At 39.9% G+C, this 15428-nt stretch overlaps 1 long non-coding RNA gene across 4 annotated transcripts; it reads right to left on the minus strand.

The window, feature by feature from the left end:
* Nucleotides 1-5460: 5460 nt before the first annotated feature.
* LOC109738309 (uncharacterized) lies at nucleotides 5461-9609 on the minus strand. Of its 4 annotated transcripts, XR_012184673.1 has the most exons (7): nucleotides 9332-9609; nucleotides 9107-9261; nucleotides 8809-8891; nucleotides 7019-7124; nucleotides 6033-6103; nucleotides 5838-5949; nucleotides 5461-5769 (listed from the first exon to the last, which is right to left on the minus strand). It is a non-coding gene; the product is annotated as an uncharacterized lncRNA (long non-coding RNA). The 4 variants fall into 4 exon arrangements; XR_012184672.1 differs by lacking the exons at nucleotides 8809-8891; nucleotides 9107-9261; nucleotides 9332-9609 and adding exons at nucleotides 7584-7640; nucleotides 7831-8028 and having other exon boundaries at nucleotides 6033-6148; XR_006664096.2 differs by lacking the exons at nucleotides 8809-8891; nucleotides 9107-9261; nucleotides 9332-9609 and adding an exon at nucleotides 7584-7763 and having other exon boundaries at nucleotides 6033-6148.
* Between the last annotated feature and the right edge of the window lie 5819 nt (nucleotides 9610-15428).

The raw sequence follows: 15428 nt of genomic DNA on the forward strand, positions 1-15428 counted from the left end.
AAGTCCAGTAGTAACTTGATTCGAAGTTTCATGATCATCATCATTAGCTTCCTCTCTAGTTAGTGTAGGCATCATGGGAACGGATTTCTCTGATGTGCTCCTCTCCAATTCGAGAGAAGGTACAATTACCTCATCAACTTCTACTTTCCTCCCACTCACTTCTTTCGAGAGAAAACTCCTTCTCTAGAAAGGACCCATTCTTAGCAAGAAAGATCTTGCCTTTGGATCTGTGGTAGAAGGTGTACCCAATAGTTTCTTTAGGGTATCCTATGAAGACGCACTTCTCCGATTTAGGTTCGAGCTTATCAGGCTCAAGCTTTTTGACATAAGCATCGCATCCCCAAACTTTAAGAAACAACAACTTAGGTTTCTTGCCAAACCATAGTGCATATGGTGTCGTCTCAATGGATTTAGATGGTGCCCTATTTAACGTGAATACGGCTGTCTCTAATGCATAACCCAAAACGATAGTGGTAAATCGATAAGAGACATCATAGAATGCACCATATCCAATAAAGTATGGTTACGACGTTCGGACACACCATTATGCTGTGGTGTTCCAGGTGGCGTGAGTTGTGAAACAATTCCACATTGTTTTAAATGAAGGCCAAACTCGTAACTCAAATATTCGCCTCCGCGATCAGATCACAGAAATTTATTTTCTTGTCACGATGATTCTCCACTTTCACTCTGAAGTTCTTTGAACTTTTCAAATGTTTCATACTTGTGTTTCATCAAGTAGATATACCCATACCTAGTCAAATCATCTGTGAAGGTCAGAAATAATAATACACGCTGCGTGCTTCAACACTCATCAGACCGCATACATCGGTATGTATTATTTCCAATAAGTCATTAGCTCGCTCCATTGTTCGAGAGAACGAAGTTTTAGTCATCTTGCGCATGAGGCATGGTTCACAAGTATCAAATGATTCGTAATCAAGTGATTCCAAAATCCCATCTACATGGAGTTTCTTCATGCGCTTTACATCAATATGACCTAAACAGCAGTGCCACAAGTATGTTGCACTATCATTATCAACTTTGCATCTTTTGGCATCAATATTATGAATATGTGTATCACTATGATCGAGATTCAATAAACAATTCACATTGGGTGTATGACCATAGAAGGTTTTATTCATGTAAATAGAACAACAGTTATTCTTTGACGTAAATGAATAACCTATTGCAATAAACATGATCAAATCATATTCATGCTCAACGCAAACACCAAATAACATTTATTTAGGTTCAACACTAATCCCGAAGGTAGAGGAAGTGTGCGATGGTGATCGTATCAACCTTGGAATCACTTCCAACACACATCGTCACCTCGCCCTTAACTAATCTCTGTTTATTCTGCAATTCCTGTTTTGAGTTACTAATCTTAGCAACTGAACCGGTATCAAATACCCAGGGTCTACTATTAATACTAGTAAGGTACACATCGATAATATGTATACCAAATATACCTTTGTTCACTTTGCCATCTTTCTTATCCGCCAAACATTTTGGGCAGTTTCGTTTCCAGTGACCATTTCCTTTGCAGTAGAGGCACTCAGTTCCAGGCTTGGGTCCAGCTTTGGGCTTCTTCATGGGAGCAGCAACTTGCTTGCCATTCTTCTTAAAGTTCCCTATCTTTCCCTTGCCCTTTTTCTTGAAACTAGTGGTCTTGTTAACCATCAACACTTGATGCTCTTTCTCGTCCCTTGCATATTATAGTTCATCACGAAGTTGTAGTAGCTTGGTGACAGTGACTAGAGAACTTTGTCAATCACCATCTTATCTGGAAGATTAACTCCCACTTGATTCAAGCGATTGTACTACCCAGACATTCTGAGCACATGCTCATTGGTTCAGCTATTCTCCTCCATCTTGTAGGCAAAGTACTTGTCAGAGGTCTCATACCTCTCGACACGGGCATGAGTTTGAATTACCAATTTCAATTCTTGGAACAACACATATGCTCTGTGGCATTCAGAACGTTTTTTAAGTCCCGGTTCTAAGCCGTAAAGCATGGCGCACTAAACTATTAAGTAGTCATCATATCGAGCTTACCAAACATTCATAACGTCTGCATCTGCTCCTGCAATTGGTCTGTCACCTAGCGGTGCATCAAAGACATAATTCTTCTGTGCAGTAATGAGGATAATCCTCAGATCACGGACCCAGTCCGCATCATTGCTACTATCATCTTTCAACTTAGTTTTCTCTAGGAGTATATCAAAAATAAGTGAGCTAAACCGCGAGCTATTGATCTACAACATAGATATGCAAATACTATCACGACTAAGTTCATGATAAATTAAGTTCAATTAATCAAATTACTAATGAACTCACACTTAAATCAACATCCCTCAAGTTGTCCAAGTGACACATGATCCAAATCAACTAAACCATGTCCGATCATCACGTGAGATGGAGTAGTCTTCAATGGTGAACATCTTCATGTTGATCATATCTACTATATGACTCATGTTCGACCTTTCGGTCTCCAGTGTTCCGAGACCATGTGTGTACATGCTAGGCTCGTCAAGTTTAACCCAAGTATTTTGCGTGTGCAAAACTGTCTTACACCCGTTGTTTGTGAACGTAGAGTCTATCACACCGATCATCACGTGGTGTCTCGAAACGACAAACTGTAGCAACGGTGCATACTCAGGGAGAACACTTTTATCTTGAAATTAAGTGAAGGGATCATCTTATAATGCTACCGCTGTTCTAAGCAAAATAAGATGCATAAAGGATAAACATCACATGCAATCAAAATATGTGACATGATATGGCCATCATCATCTTGTGCTCTTGATCTCCATCTCCAAAGCATCGTCATGATCTCCATCATCACCGCCTCGACGCCCTGATCCCCATCGCAGCGTCATGGTCGCCTCGCCAACTATTGGTTCTACAACTATCGCTAACGCATAGTGATAAAGTAAAGCAATTACATGGCGTTTGCATTTCATACAATAAAGAGACAACCATAAGGCTCCTGTCGGTTGCCGATAAATTACAAAACACTAGTAGACTGCCCGTGCGTTGCCACGGGCTTTTGAAAATTTGTATCGGTTGCATGTAAAATTTTACATACATAGAAAGATAGGCAATAACAAATAAAAAAATTGGAATCTAATTCGCTTTCAATGTACTTTGATTGAAAAAATGTAATTCGACCCTATACCTGATGCACAAAATAAAGAAGGTGGTACACAAACACTGAACTCTTTATTCTGCAATGCATTACAAATGATAATAACACTTGAATGCCTTTTTTTAACTCTTAAAATCGTTTGCCTCATGAAAGCATGTGCATTGTTATTATCTATTAATTAAAAACGACACATGAAGGATTTTTTTTTTCCTTTAAACAAATGTTCCAACCAGAAACTTCATTGCAATATGCAATTGGCTTGCAAACTATTACATAATATGGATTTAGGCGCTTCAAACCATACAATTTACCATTTAGAAAGTAATACAGAAAAACACATGTTCTAGAACATGCTACTCCTACCTCTCTTGTGACAGGTAGACATATCAATCTTTGATAACATTTAATGTTTAAACTTTTATTGGCATTTATTTGTATTTTATAACAATTTTTCAATTTTGTTTGAGTTATGTAACTTCATATTTTGTGTATCGGCTCAAAAGGATTTTCACATAAAACTCAAAAGGAAATGTGTGTGTTGTAATAGGAGCTACGCCATAAAAGGGAAGCAAGCAACCCCTATTGAAACACCAACCAACTAGAGAGAAACCCTAATTAGACATACACTCATACATTAACATCAAATATAAGGGTGAAAGTGTGAATGCCATATATTTAGGAACGGAGGGAGTAGCTCACAACTCACAAGTTTACAACATTTTTTTTCATCTATTAGCACAAAAGTCAAATAATGCACGGTAGGACTGAGGAAAAGGTCTATAATATGTGTGCGTGCGTGCGTGCGTGCAAGAGAGAGAGAGAGAGAGAATCGACACCCCCAAATTGTCTCCGTATGTCTAGGCTATCTGAACCCATACAATATGTGAGAAGGAAATGGGGTAAGGACGTGTATGGACAGCACGCCAAATCAGGCCGAAAAAAGACAGTTTTCTAAAATATTACAAGGCATCCTAAAGATATTGACGTTATGAATTGCTACGAACTTAAATGCTTAATACAATCAACAGAAAAGCTACCAGCATGCTTCTCCATTTTGAGCCAGTCCACCTATTGAGGACTTCTTGATTAAAACCTGCAGTCATTCTAGATAGCCTGCAAAACAGGAGGTAAATGTCAGTAAATAATGTACAAATGATAATTCCAGTTGAGTTGAAAGGCTTAATTTGAAAACCAACAAATATATGCAGGCTTATTTCATACTGCTATTTTAATGAGCACCAATAACCTCCTTGTCAGCGTCATAATATATCATCCAAAATCATATAAACAATTTTGAGGCAACTTTATACTACTTATGAACATAAATAATATGATTAATAAACAAACATTGGATTGTAACAGATGTGAAAAACACTTCATGTTGCAAGGAATCAGATGGTGTGAGTATCGTCTGAAAGCTTTCTGGAGAAATAAGAATAGAGAGATGTTAAGTTTAAAGAACAGAATGGCTCACCTTACAAAAAGTCTAAGTTCACCATCATTACATGTATAAATGGGGAAAACTTGGTATGAATAAGAGAAATAGCAAATAAGGATAGAGAGTTATTAAGTTCATCACACTGTTTATTTGCTTACTGTAGAAATAAGACAACATCCCCTGGAAAAAGGCAATGAACCACTCGCTCATGCAATTTGCCACATTTTCTAATGTAGGGAAATTATTTCACTTAGACATCCGTAGTTGAACAGACCAAACCCAACCCCCATCCCGCTAACTCACAACCCTCAGGCTTCTCACTAAATCCAGTAACTCGTGTTTTAAATGAGCCATTGATCGATGTCGTCATGGCAGGCTAGCAACAAGGGACAAGGGTGGCAACCGCCTTCCCATCTTAGTGCTAGTACCTCCTACTTCTATACTGGAAACACCATTCATTTTGGGCTCTACCACGACAACGCCACTCATGCGTTGCCTTGGAAATAGAAAGCTATGTTAAAATAAAATTCATTACAGTTTGAGAATAGGGAATCACAAGCTAGCTAGTACAAGCTAGGTAAAACATCTAAATTCAGATTGAATAAACATATAGATTCAGTTAAAAGACTATGTTCCACACCGAGATATAATACATCCCGCTCTTTTGGCAGATACTTAATAATGTATACTGACATACATATATACCAAAAAAGTATAGATAATAATCATTATTTCAAAATATATCATCAGCCAGGTCTTAGACCTTGGTACAAACACATGTATAGACCAAAACTGAATTATCATAAGTAGAATAGCAAAAATGCCCGTGCGTTGCAACGGAAAAAAAACTAAAAGGACACAACGTGCAAGGCGAGAAAATCAGGCTTGAAGGTACATATACTCGTATGTCAAATGAGTACCAAATCCTCATGCACAATAGACAACATTGTCTTCTTCTCTATCGTCGTCGTCCCAGCTCACAAATTACACAGTTTACTTGATCCACGGTACAATCTCATTGTAATTTCTGTATTTTTGCTAGCCATTGATCAATAATATGGTCAACTGCAGGAAGCAATGCCTCTGTGGCAATAGATCATCTGCCTCTTTCTCTTGTTCTAATGCTGATGGTGGGATATAGCTATCCGGAAAGGGTGGAGGGGAGGGCAGAAGGCAACTGCGAAGAAATATGTCAGAAGTTTGAGAGTAAATAGCAAATGGTTGACAAGGTAGTTTGATGAATACATTTCCGAGTACAATATAGCAGCAGAACTTTAGAAGCATTGTTACTCCCATTCTTGGGACTAAGCAGTGGTCAGGACATCTCATGTGCCCCCATCTTCCTTTTGTCTGACGGCTGCCATTATGTACCGAGATAAGTAAAAGTAAATATGTTTTTCTATCTAAAGTAGGAATTTTTTGCTAAAAAAAGTACAATACCTCCGTTGCACCTTGCAAAGACACATGAGGATGTGATCAATTCGTTTCAACTCCTTCAAGACAGTTATTTCCTAATGTGACATTGATTCAGGAGCTTTCCCATCAGACTATGTTCACTTTGTAAACAACACATACAAATATTCCGTTATGCTAGTACTTTTGCTTGGCAAATCGCAGTAAATAAAAAAATGTAAAATAAACAGAAGCAATGAAGTACTCAATTTCGTGCAAGTGATCTTGCATGACCAATGCCAACTATCATTATTACAGATTATTAGAATGCCAGGGTAAGGAGTAGTTTAACCACCAGACTGTAATATGTTCTATTTTGTTCCAAACAGTGTGTCAGTGCACATGGACTCAAGCTTATATGTAGTAACTTCCAATCGATAAACAAACATGTATCTTTGAACAGTTAAGTAAGCATATAAACTCCAATATCATAGAAAGAGGAGTAAATATAAGAAAACTTGTGAGCAAAAAAACCATGAAACTATATTCAAATTCATTCTTGAATCCTTAGTCTCAGAAAACCGTAAAATTGCCTACATATAATTTTCTAACTGCGGGCCCATAGTTTTGCAAAATTTGACCTACACGTACATCTCAAATCTTCATTCTAATCATAAAAAGCGGCTGCCACACACTAATCAGTGCTCATAGCGGTTGGCAAACCATGTTATATAAACCAGATCCACCACACAATTCTGGAAATCATGTTTTGTAGCAGGATTTCTGATATAGTAGGTTATGGAGAATATCATTGCCATTTAATCAAGGCTAGAATCTGAAGCTTGACGGAAGAATATAGCAGCAATGAACTACTTTTGCAGGGTATAGCAGAAATGAACTTGACTAAGTAAATAGATCAACAACTCGTTTGCTGGTAAGTACCCAGATTTTGATATTAACAAAATCTAAACCCCATGCCCAGTGATACTGACAGCAGAGTAAGAAATCCTTAGGGAGAAAGGTAAATTGGCTACTTGAAATGTCGTGGTGGAGGTGATGTTTCCCGTTGCCGTGCTCCAGCATCACCAGATCGACGCAACCCCGAATAGAATGCCGCTGCCGGCCATCCCACCTCCCCTCCTGAACAACATAAATTCCAATAAAGTAACTCAATTTCTGAAAGTTCTCATACATGAATATCAAAGGTGTATGATTGAAGTTGTTGAGAATGATAATGATGTACTACTGAACTATAACTGCTTCAATAAACAGCAACGTCGCACATAGTTCAGTTTGTAAAAGGAAAATAACATATTCTCTTGGTGTACAGAATGGAATACAACTATCCAGAAAGTGTGTGTGAGGAAGGAGATGCAATATGAGTGCTGATTGCCATGGTTCAATCGGCTCCAACACACACAAAATGGTGTAGATGTAATCTCCAACGGCAAGGTTTTTATGTGAGCGCTGATTCCCATGGTTCAATCACTCCAACACACAAAAAATGGTGTGGATGTAATCTCCGACAGCAAGGTTTTTTCTTCTTCTCCATTCTGACCTTCTCACTCCCTCTATTATGACTAAGGGGAGCAAACTCACCAGGAGTTGGTGGTGTCGAAAATTCAGCAGAAGCCACACCCCTGAGACCTCATCAGACTGCAGCATCAACCATCTAACCATTAGTCAATCACAGTGTAGCAAAGGGGCTAACACGCCACATTAGCGCGCACACTGATTCCGATTTTGATGCGATTCACATCTAACGATATTGTTAAGATGCCGTCATGCATGACGCATGGGCAGGAGCTGCTTGAGGGGTTCCAGGAGTGTGACAACGAGCACATACTGGTGGCCCGTGTCCCCGTCCAGGCCGACTCCAACGGCACGCCGCGTGCACCGTGCTCTTTAGGTGACCGGAAAGCTCCAGCCCCCGAGGGATCGGATATGGCTGGAACAAAGAGCCATTGTAGTTCCTCCAGTCGGCAGTCTCACGATGATGGCAACCGCCCGACTAAATTGAAACTGCCGGAAGAACACCTGTGATCCTCTCCTGCATCAAGCATCCGCCATTGTGAGATTGATTCCTTAATTAATCTGAAAAGTATCGTTCCCCCACTCGCTTTTAAATTGTATATTTATTTTTTTGAAATGCATGGATATTATTTTAAAAAGGTGTGAACACTTTTTAAATCACATGCACTTAAAAAATGCTTGAACACTTTCAAAATTATGATTGAATTCACTTCCTGGCAGGTTTGATCCACAAAATATCTGAATTCCACTTCTGAGTAAATAAAAAAAGTTGTCCCTACCACAAGAATAGGTCCAACATCGATGCACTTCCTTTTCACTTTCCTAATAAAAAGCAACAAATACTTGCTATTTCTGTTTAACAATAATAGTAAGCTACGTCAAATGCTCACAGTTTAGAAAAAAGTTTGCATATCTGTCTTATTAGAATAAATGACCCTTCAAAATTAAGTAGTGGCCTAAAAACTGATATATGTTTTATGCTTCTTGAGCTAGTGAGTTGCGAACTTCCATCCGTTGTCTAATTTCTGGGCACATTACAGAGTGACTTTGCTTCAGTTAAAAGCATGCGCTAGTTTGCTTGATGGCCGTGCATTCACGAGTTGGAGGATTTGGTTGGTTGGCCAACATTTGTGAAGAAATAAAATGACCCACTTTAGTGAAGAAAATCAGACACAAAAGGCGACCAAGGAAAATAAAACAAACTCATGTTGTGCACATGGATTAAGAGTCATAAATTCGAGTAGATCATCAGGGTACCAAAGTCGAAGGCAGTAAGTACACAGAGAGTAACCTGCGGCTGTAGGTGACCATTTGCCTCTTGCAGCAGGTGGCCTGGGCCTCTCCAACTCCAAATGCAGCATTGGCACCAATACACTGAAAGATAAGAGGGGCAAATGCAAATATGCATGCATGATGTGATTCTAAATTGATGAGGAAAAATAGAAGTGTTTTTAATACGAACATAATAGTATCAATTGTGCAATGCATAGGCTGTTGAAAAAATACTTGTGCCCTTGCAATTTTGGTTGGAGGCATTGTGTTCAAAGTACAGAGCAAAGGAACATTATACAGTGTACAAGTGTTGATACCTCTGAGTGATCAACAACTGTAGCCTGCAGGCATTAACATCAGATTCCATTGAATCTTCAGAGGATTGGCCACGTTTGGAGCTCATCTGCAAGACCAACATGGCCTCGTCGGAGCTCCGTCCAAGCTTATGGGGCGCAGACACGGGGCGCCATCCCTGCCGCACACAACCAGACTCTTCACCTGTGCTCTAGATTGGAAGGATGGATAGGGGAGAGGCTCTTCACCTCTCGCGCAACCGGCCCCCGCCCTCGTTGCCGCACACGGAGATTGCCTCCTCGCCTGATCGGGTCGTAGCGGCGTCCCAGGAGACAAGACGCACACGGTGCCCACCGCCTCGATCTACCTCTCCCGGCGCGGCCCATCTCGACGAGATGTGGCCGTGGCTGATCTGGTCGCTGCCCCGCTGACTTGCTCGACTCGATCTGGGGCGTCCCCGCTTAAAGAACAGAAGGTGAGTGGAGGGCAGCGCCGGTGGGGAAGAGAGCTGCGCGGGCGGGGAGAGAGGAAAGAGGGTGATACGTCTCGGTCGTATCTATAATTTTTGATACAACTTTCATATATTTTTGGCAACTTTTTATACTATTTTTGGGACTAAGATATTGATCCAGTGCTCAGTGCCAGTTCCTGTTTGTTGCATGTTTTTGTTTCGCAGAATATTTATATCAAACGGAGTCCAAATGGGATAAAAACGGACGGAGATTATTTTTGAAATATTCGGAGAATATGGGAAGGAAAATCCACGCGAGACGGTGCCCGAGGGAGGCACGAGGCAGGGGGCGCGCCCCACCCTCTGGGCGCGCCCCTGACCCTCGTGGGCCCCCTGTAAGGCGGTTGATGCCCTTCTTCGGCCGCAAGAAAGCTATTTTTTGAAAAAAAATCACGGCGAAGGTTTCAGTCCAATCGGAGTTACGGGTCTCCATATATATACAAAACGGTGAAAGGGCAGCAGAGGAACGCAGAAACAGAGAGAGACAGAGAGACAGATCCAATCTCGGAGGGGCTCTCGTCCCTCCCACGCCATGAAGGCCAAGGATCAGAGGGGAAACCCTTCTCCCATCTAGGGAGGAGGTCAAGGAAGAAGAAGATGAAGGGGCCCCCTCTCCCCTTCTCTTCCGGTGGCGCCGGAACGCTGCCGTGGCCATCATCATCACCGCAGTCTTCACCAACAACTTCACCGCCATCATCACCAACTCTTCCCCCCTCTATGCAGCGGTGTAACCTCTTTTTTACCCGCTGTAATCTCTACTTAAACATGGTGCTCAACGCTATATATTATTTTCCAATGATGTATGGCTATCCTATGATGTTTGAGTAGATCCGTTTTGTCCTATGGGTTATTTGATGATCAAGATTGGTTTGAGTTGCATGTTTTATTATTGGTGTTGTCCTATGGTGCTCTCCGTGTCGCGCAAGCGTGAGGGATTCCCGCTGTAGGGTTTGCAATATGTTCATGATTTGCTTATAGTGGGTGGCGTGAGTGACAGAAGCACAGACCCGAGTAAGTAGGTTGTTTGCGTATGGGATGAAGGGGGCTTGATACTTTAATGCTATGGTTGGGTTTTACCTTAATGATCTTTGGTAGTTGCGGATGCTTGCTAGAGTTCCAATCATAAGTGCATATGATCCAAGTAGAGAAAGTATGTTAGCTTATGCCTCTCCCTCAAATAAAATTGCAATAATGATTACTGGTCTAGTTATCGATTGCCTAGGGACAAATAACTTTCTCGTAACAAAAAACTCTCTACTAAAACTAATTTAGTTGTGTCTTTATCTAAACAGCCCCTACTTTTTATATACGTGCTCTTTATTTTTCTTGCAAACCTATCCAAAACACCTACAAAGTACTTCTAGTTTCATACTTGTTTCCGGTAAAGCGAACGTCAAGTGTGCGTAGAGTTGTATCGGTGGTCGATAGAACTTGAGGGAATATTTGTTCTACCTTTAGCTCCTCATTGGGTTCGACACTCTTACTTATCGAAAGAGGCTACAATTGATCCCCTATACTTGTGGGTTATCAAGACCTTTTTCTGGCGCCGTTGCTGGGGAGCAATAGCGTGGGGTGAATATTCTCGTGTGTGCTTATTTGCTTTATCACTAAGTAATTTTTATTTGTTGTTTTTAGTTGTTTTCTATCTTTAGTTATGGGTAGGAAACGCAAAATACCAAAAAAATTAGTTGTACCTACTAAACCAATGGTTGAAGAACCACTCAAAATCTATCACACTCCTGAAGCTTATTACTTGGATCATCTTCGATCCCTATGTGCTCGTGCTGAAACCCCAACTAGCTTAGTTGAGGGCAAATCTTTAGATGAGCATGCTTGTTATGTGCGACACCGTATATCTGAAAAAGGGAAACGTTTACTGGATCAAATTCATCGTTTGCAATGCTATGCTTGGAATTTATGTGAAATATATGATTTTACTTGTTGTTCTGAAGACCCTAAGAAACACCTTCCCTACCAATGTTTGTTTAGTGATAATGGAATCGTATCTTCTTATGCTAAAGGTGTTTATAATTACTATGATGTTCAACAAATTGAAGAATTTGTTGCTTTTAAGGGTGCTTATGAAATTACTTCTTTGATTGAAACGTATGATGTTACTCTTTACAAATCTGAAAATTTTGCCATACTTAAATATTGCTATGATAATTATGCTTCTAATGCCTATGTTGAACCATATATTGAGGACTACTTCGCTATCTAAGAAGAGACTAATATTTTGCAGGAGCCTATGGAAGAAGAAATTGATGAAACTGTGAGCTCATTGGATGAAAAAGATGATGAGGAGAGCGAAGAACAAAAGGAGGAAGAGCGGATTAGCTACCTGTGCCCACCTTTTAATGAGAGTAACTCTTCAACTCATACATTGTTTAAATTCCCTTCGTGCTTACCGAAGGATGATTGTTATGATCCCGTTGATTCTTTTGAAATATCTCTTTTTTATGATGCTTGCTATGCTTGTGGCCATGATGCCAATATGAATGATGCTTATGGAGATGAACTTGCTATAGTTCCTTATGTTAAACATGAAATTGTTGCTACTGCACCCACGCATGATAGTCCTATTATCTTTTTGAATTCTCCCAACTACACTATATCGGAGAAGTTTGTGCTTATTAAGGATTATATTGATGGGCTGCCTTTTACCGTTGCACATGATGATTTTGATGAATATAATATGCATGTGCTTGCTGCTCCTACTTGCAATTATTATGAGAGAGGAACTATATCTCCGCCTCTCTATGTTTCCAACACGAAAAAATTGCAAGAAACTGTTTATACTATGCATTGGCCTTTACTATGTGTGCATGAATTGTTCTTTTATGACATGCCGATGCATAGGAAGAGAGTTAGACTTCGTTGTTGCATGATATATGTTGCCTTGTGCTCACTACTAAATGCCAAATCATTGTTAATTAAAATTGGCTTTGATATACCTTGGGATCTGGGTGGATTCACTACTTGAGCACTATATGCCTAGCTTAATGGCTTTAAAGAAAGCGCTGCCAGGGAGACAACCCGGAAGTTTTAGAGAGTCGTTTATTTCTGTTGAGTGCTTTTATATAGTTTAAAAACAAAAAAATAAAGAGGGGAACCCAAAACTTTTTCAAAAAGGAAAGTGAAAGTGAGAGAGACAAGCATTGTTAAAGTGGGAGCTAGCCTTGAACTTTGTTCATGCTCACGGAAACTTTGTGAATCTTGATTACAGAAACTTTTCAATAAAAATAATTATCCCCTTGTACAATTCCATTGTATTATAAAAATAATGTGCCAAGGTTTGCCTTTAGGATGTTTACAATGCTTGTTGGTTTGTGTGGTGCAGGACAGAAACTTTAGCTGTAGTGCGCGATTTTTAATTTTTTACTGGAACGTCAAATGGTTTTGATTCTCTCTGTAATGTCTTTATATACAAATTTTTTATTTTTCCTAATTTGGGCAGAATTTTTCAAGTACCATAAGTATGGTTAATGTTCAGATTATTACAGACAGTTCTGTTTTAGACAGATTCTGTTTTTGATGCATAGTTTGCTTGTTTTGATGAAACTATCGATATATATCAGTGGATTAAGCCATTAAAAAGTTATACTATAGTAGCCACAATGCCAAAACAAAATATGAATTGGTTTGCAACAGTACTTAGAGTAGTGATTTGCTTTATTATACTAACGGATCTTACCGAGTTCTCTGTTGAAGTTTTGTGTGGATGAAGTGTTCGATGATCGAGGATGTCTCGATGTGAGGAGAAGAAGGAGAGGCAAGAGCTAAAGCTTGGGGATTCCCAAGGCACCCCAAGTAAATATTCAAGGAGACTCAAGCATCTAAGCTTGGGGATGCCCCGGAAGGCATCCCCTCTTTCTTCAACAAGTATCGGTATGTTTTCGGATTCGTTTCATTCATGTGACATGTGCAAATCTTGGAGCGTCTTTTGCATTTAGTTTTCGCTTTTCTTTTATGCACCATGCTGGTATGAGATAGTCCTTGGTTGATTTATAGAATGCTCTTTGCACTTCACTTATATCTTTTGAGTATGGCTTTATAGAATGCTTCATGTGCTTCACTTATATCATTTGAAGTTTGGATTGCCTGTTTCTCTTTACATAGAAAACCGCCATTTGTAGAATGCTCTTTTGCTTCACTTATATTTGTTAGAGCGTGGGCATATCTTTTGTAGAAAGAATTAAACTCTCTTGCTTCACTTATATCTATTTAGAGAGATGACAGGAACTGGTCATTCACATGGTTAGTCATAAAATCCTACATAAAACTTGTAGATCACTGAATATGATATGTTTGATTCCTTGCAATAGTTTTGCGATATAAAGATGGTGATATTAGAGTCATGCTAGTGGGTAGTTGTGGATTGTAGAAATACTTGTGTTGAGGTTTGTGATTCCCGTAGCATGCACGTATGGTGAACCGTTATGTAACGAAGTCGGAGCATGAGGTATTTATTGATTGTCTTCCTTATGAGTGGCGGTCGGGGACGAGCGATGGTCTTTTCCTACCAATCTATCCCCCTAGGAGCATGCGTGTAGTACTTTGTTTCAATGACTAATAGATTTTTGCAATAAGTATGTGAGTTCTTTATGACTAATGTTGAGTCCATGGATTATACGCACTCTCACCCTTCCATCATTGCTAGCCTCTTCGGTACCGTGCATTGCCCTTTCTCACCTCGAGAGTTGGTGCAAACTTCGCCGGTGCACCCAAACCCCGTGATACGATACGCTCCATCACACATAAGCCTCATTATATCTTCCTCAAAACAGCCACCATACCTACCTATCATGGCATTTCCATAGCCATTCCGAGATATATTGCCATGCAACTTCCATCATCGTCATATACATGACTCGAGCATTCATTGTCATATTGCTTTGCATGATCGTAAGATAGCTAGCATGATATTTTCATGGCTTGTCCTTTTTTTATATCTTTGTTATGCTAGATCATTGCACATCCCGGTACACCACCGGAGGCATTCATATAGAGTCATATCTTTGTTCTAGTATCGAGTTGTAATATTGAGTTGTAAGTAAATAAAAAGTGTGATGATCATCATTATTAGAGCATTGCCCCAGTGAGGAAAGGATGATGGAGACTATGATTCCCCCACAAGTCGGGATGAGACTCCGGACTTTAAAAATAAATAAAAGAGGCCAAAGAAGCCCAAAAAAAAGAGCCCAAAGAAGCCCACCAAAAAAAGAAAATAAAATAAAATAAAATAAAAAATGAGAGAAAAAGAGAGAAGGGGCAATGTTACTATCCTTTTGCCACACTTGTGCTTCAGAGTAGCACCATGTTCTTCATATAGAGAGTCTCTTGAGTTATCACTTTCATATACTAGTGGGAATTTTCATTATAGAACTTGGCTTGTATATTCCAATGATGGGCTTCCTCAAATGCCCGAGGTCTTCATGAGCAAACAAGTTGGATGCACACCCACTTAGTTTCTAGTTTGAGCTTTCCTACACTTATAGCTCTTAGTGCATCCGTTGCATGGCAATCCCTACTCCTCGCATTGACATCAATTGATGGGCATCTCCATAGCCCATTGATTAGCCGCGTTGATGTGAGACTTTCTCCTTTTGTCTTCTCCACATAACTTCCACCATCATATTCTATTCCACCTATAGTGCTATGTCCATGGCTCACGCTCATGTATTGCGTGAAAGTTGAAAAGGTTTGAGAATGTCAAAAGTATGAAACAATTGCTTGGCTTGTCATCGGGGTTGTGCATCATTTGAATATTTTGTGGGGTGAAGATGGAGCATAGCCAGACTATATGATTTTGTAGGGATAACTTTCTTTGGCCA

Source organism: Aegilops tauschii, chromosome 5, assembly GCF_002575655.3.
Source record: "Aegilops tauschii subsp. strangulata cultivar AL8/78 chromosome 5, Aet v6.0, whole genome shotgun sequence".
NCBI classification, from domain to species: Eukaryota; Viridiplantae; Streptophyta; class Magnoliopsida; order Poales; family Poaceae; genus Aegilops; species Aegilops tauschii.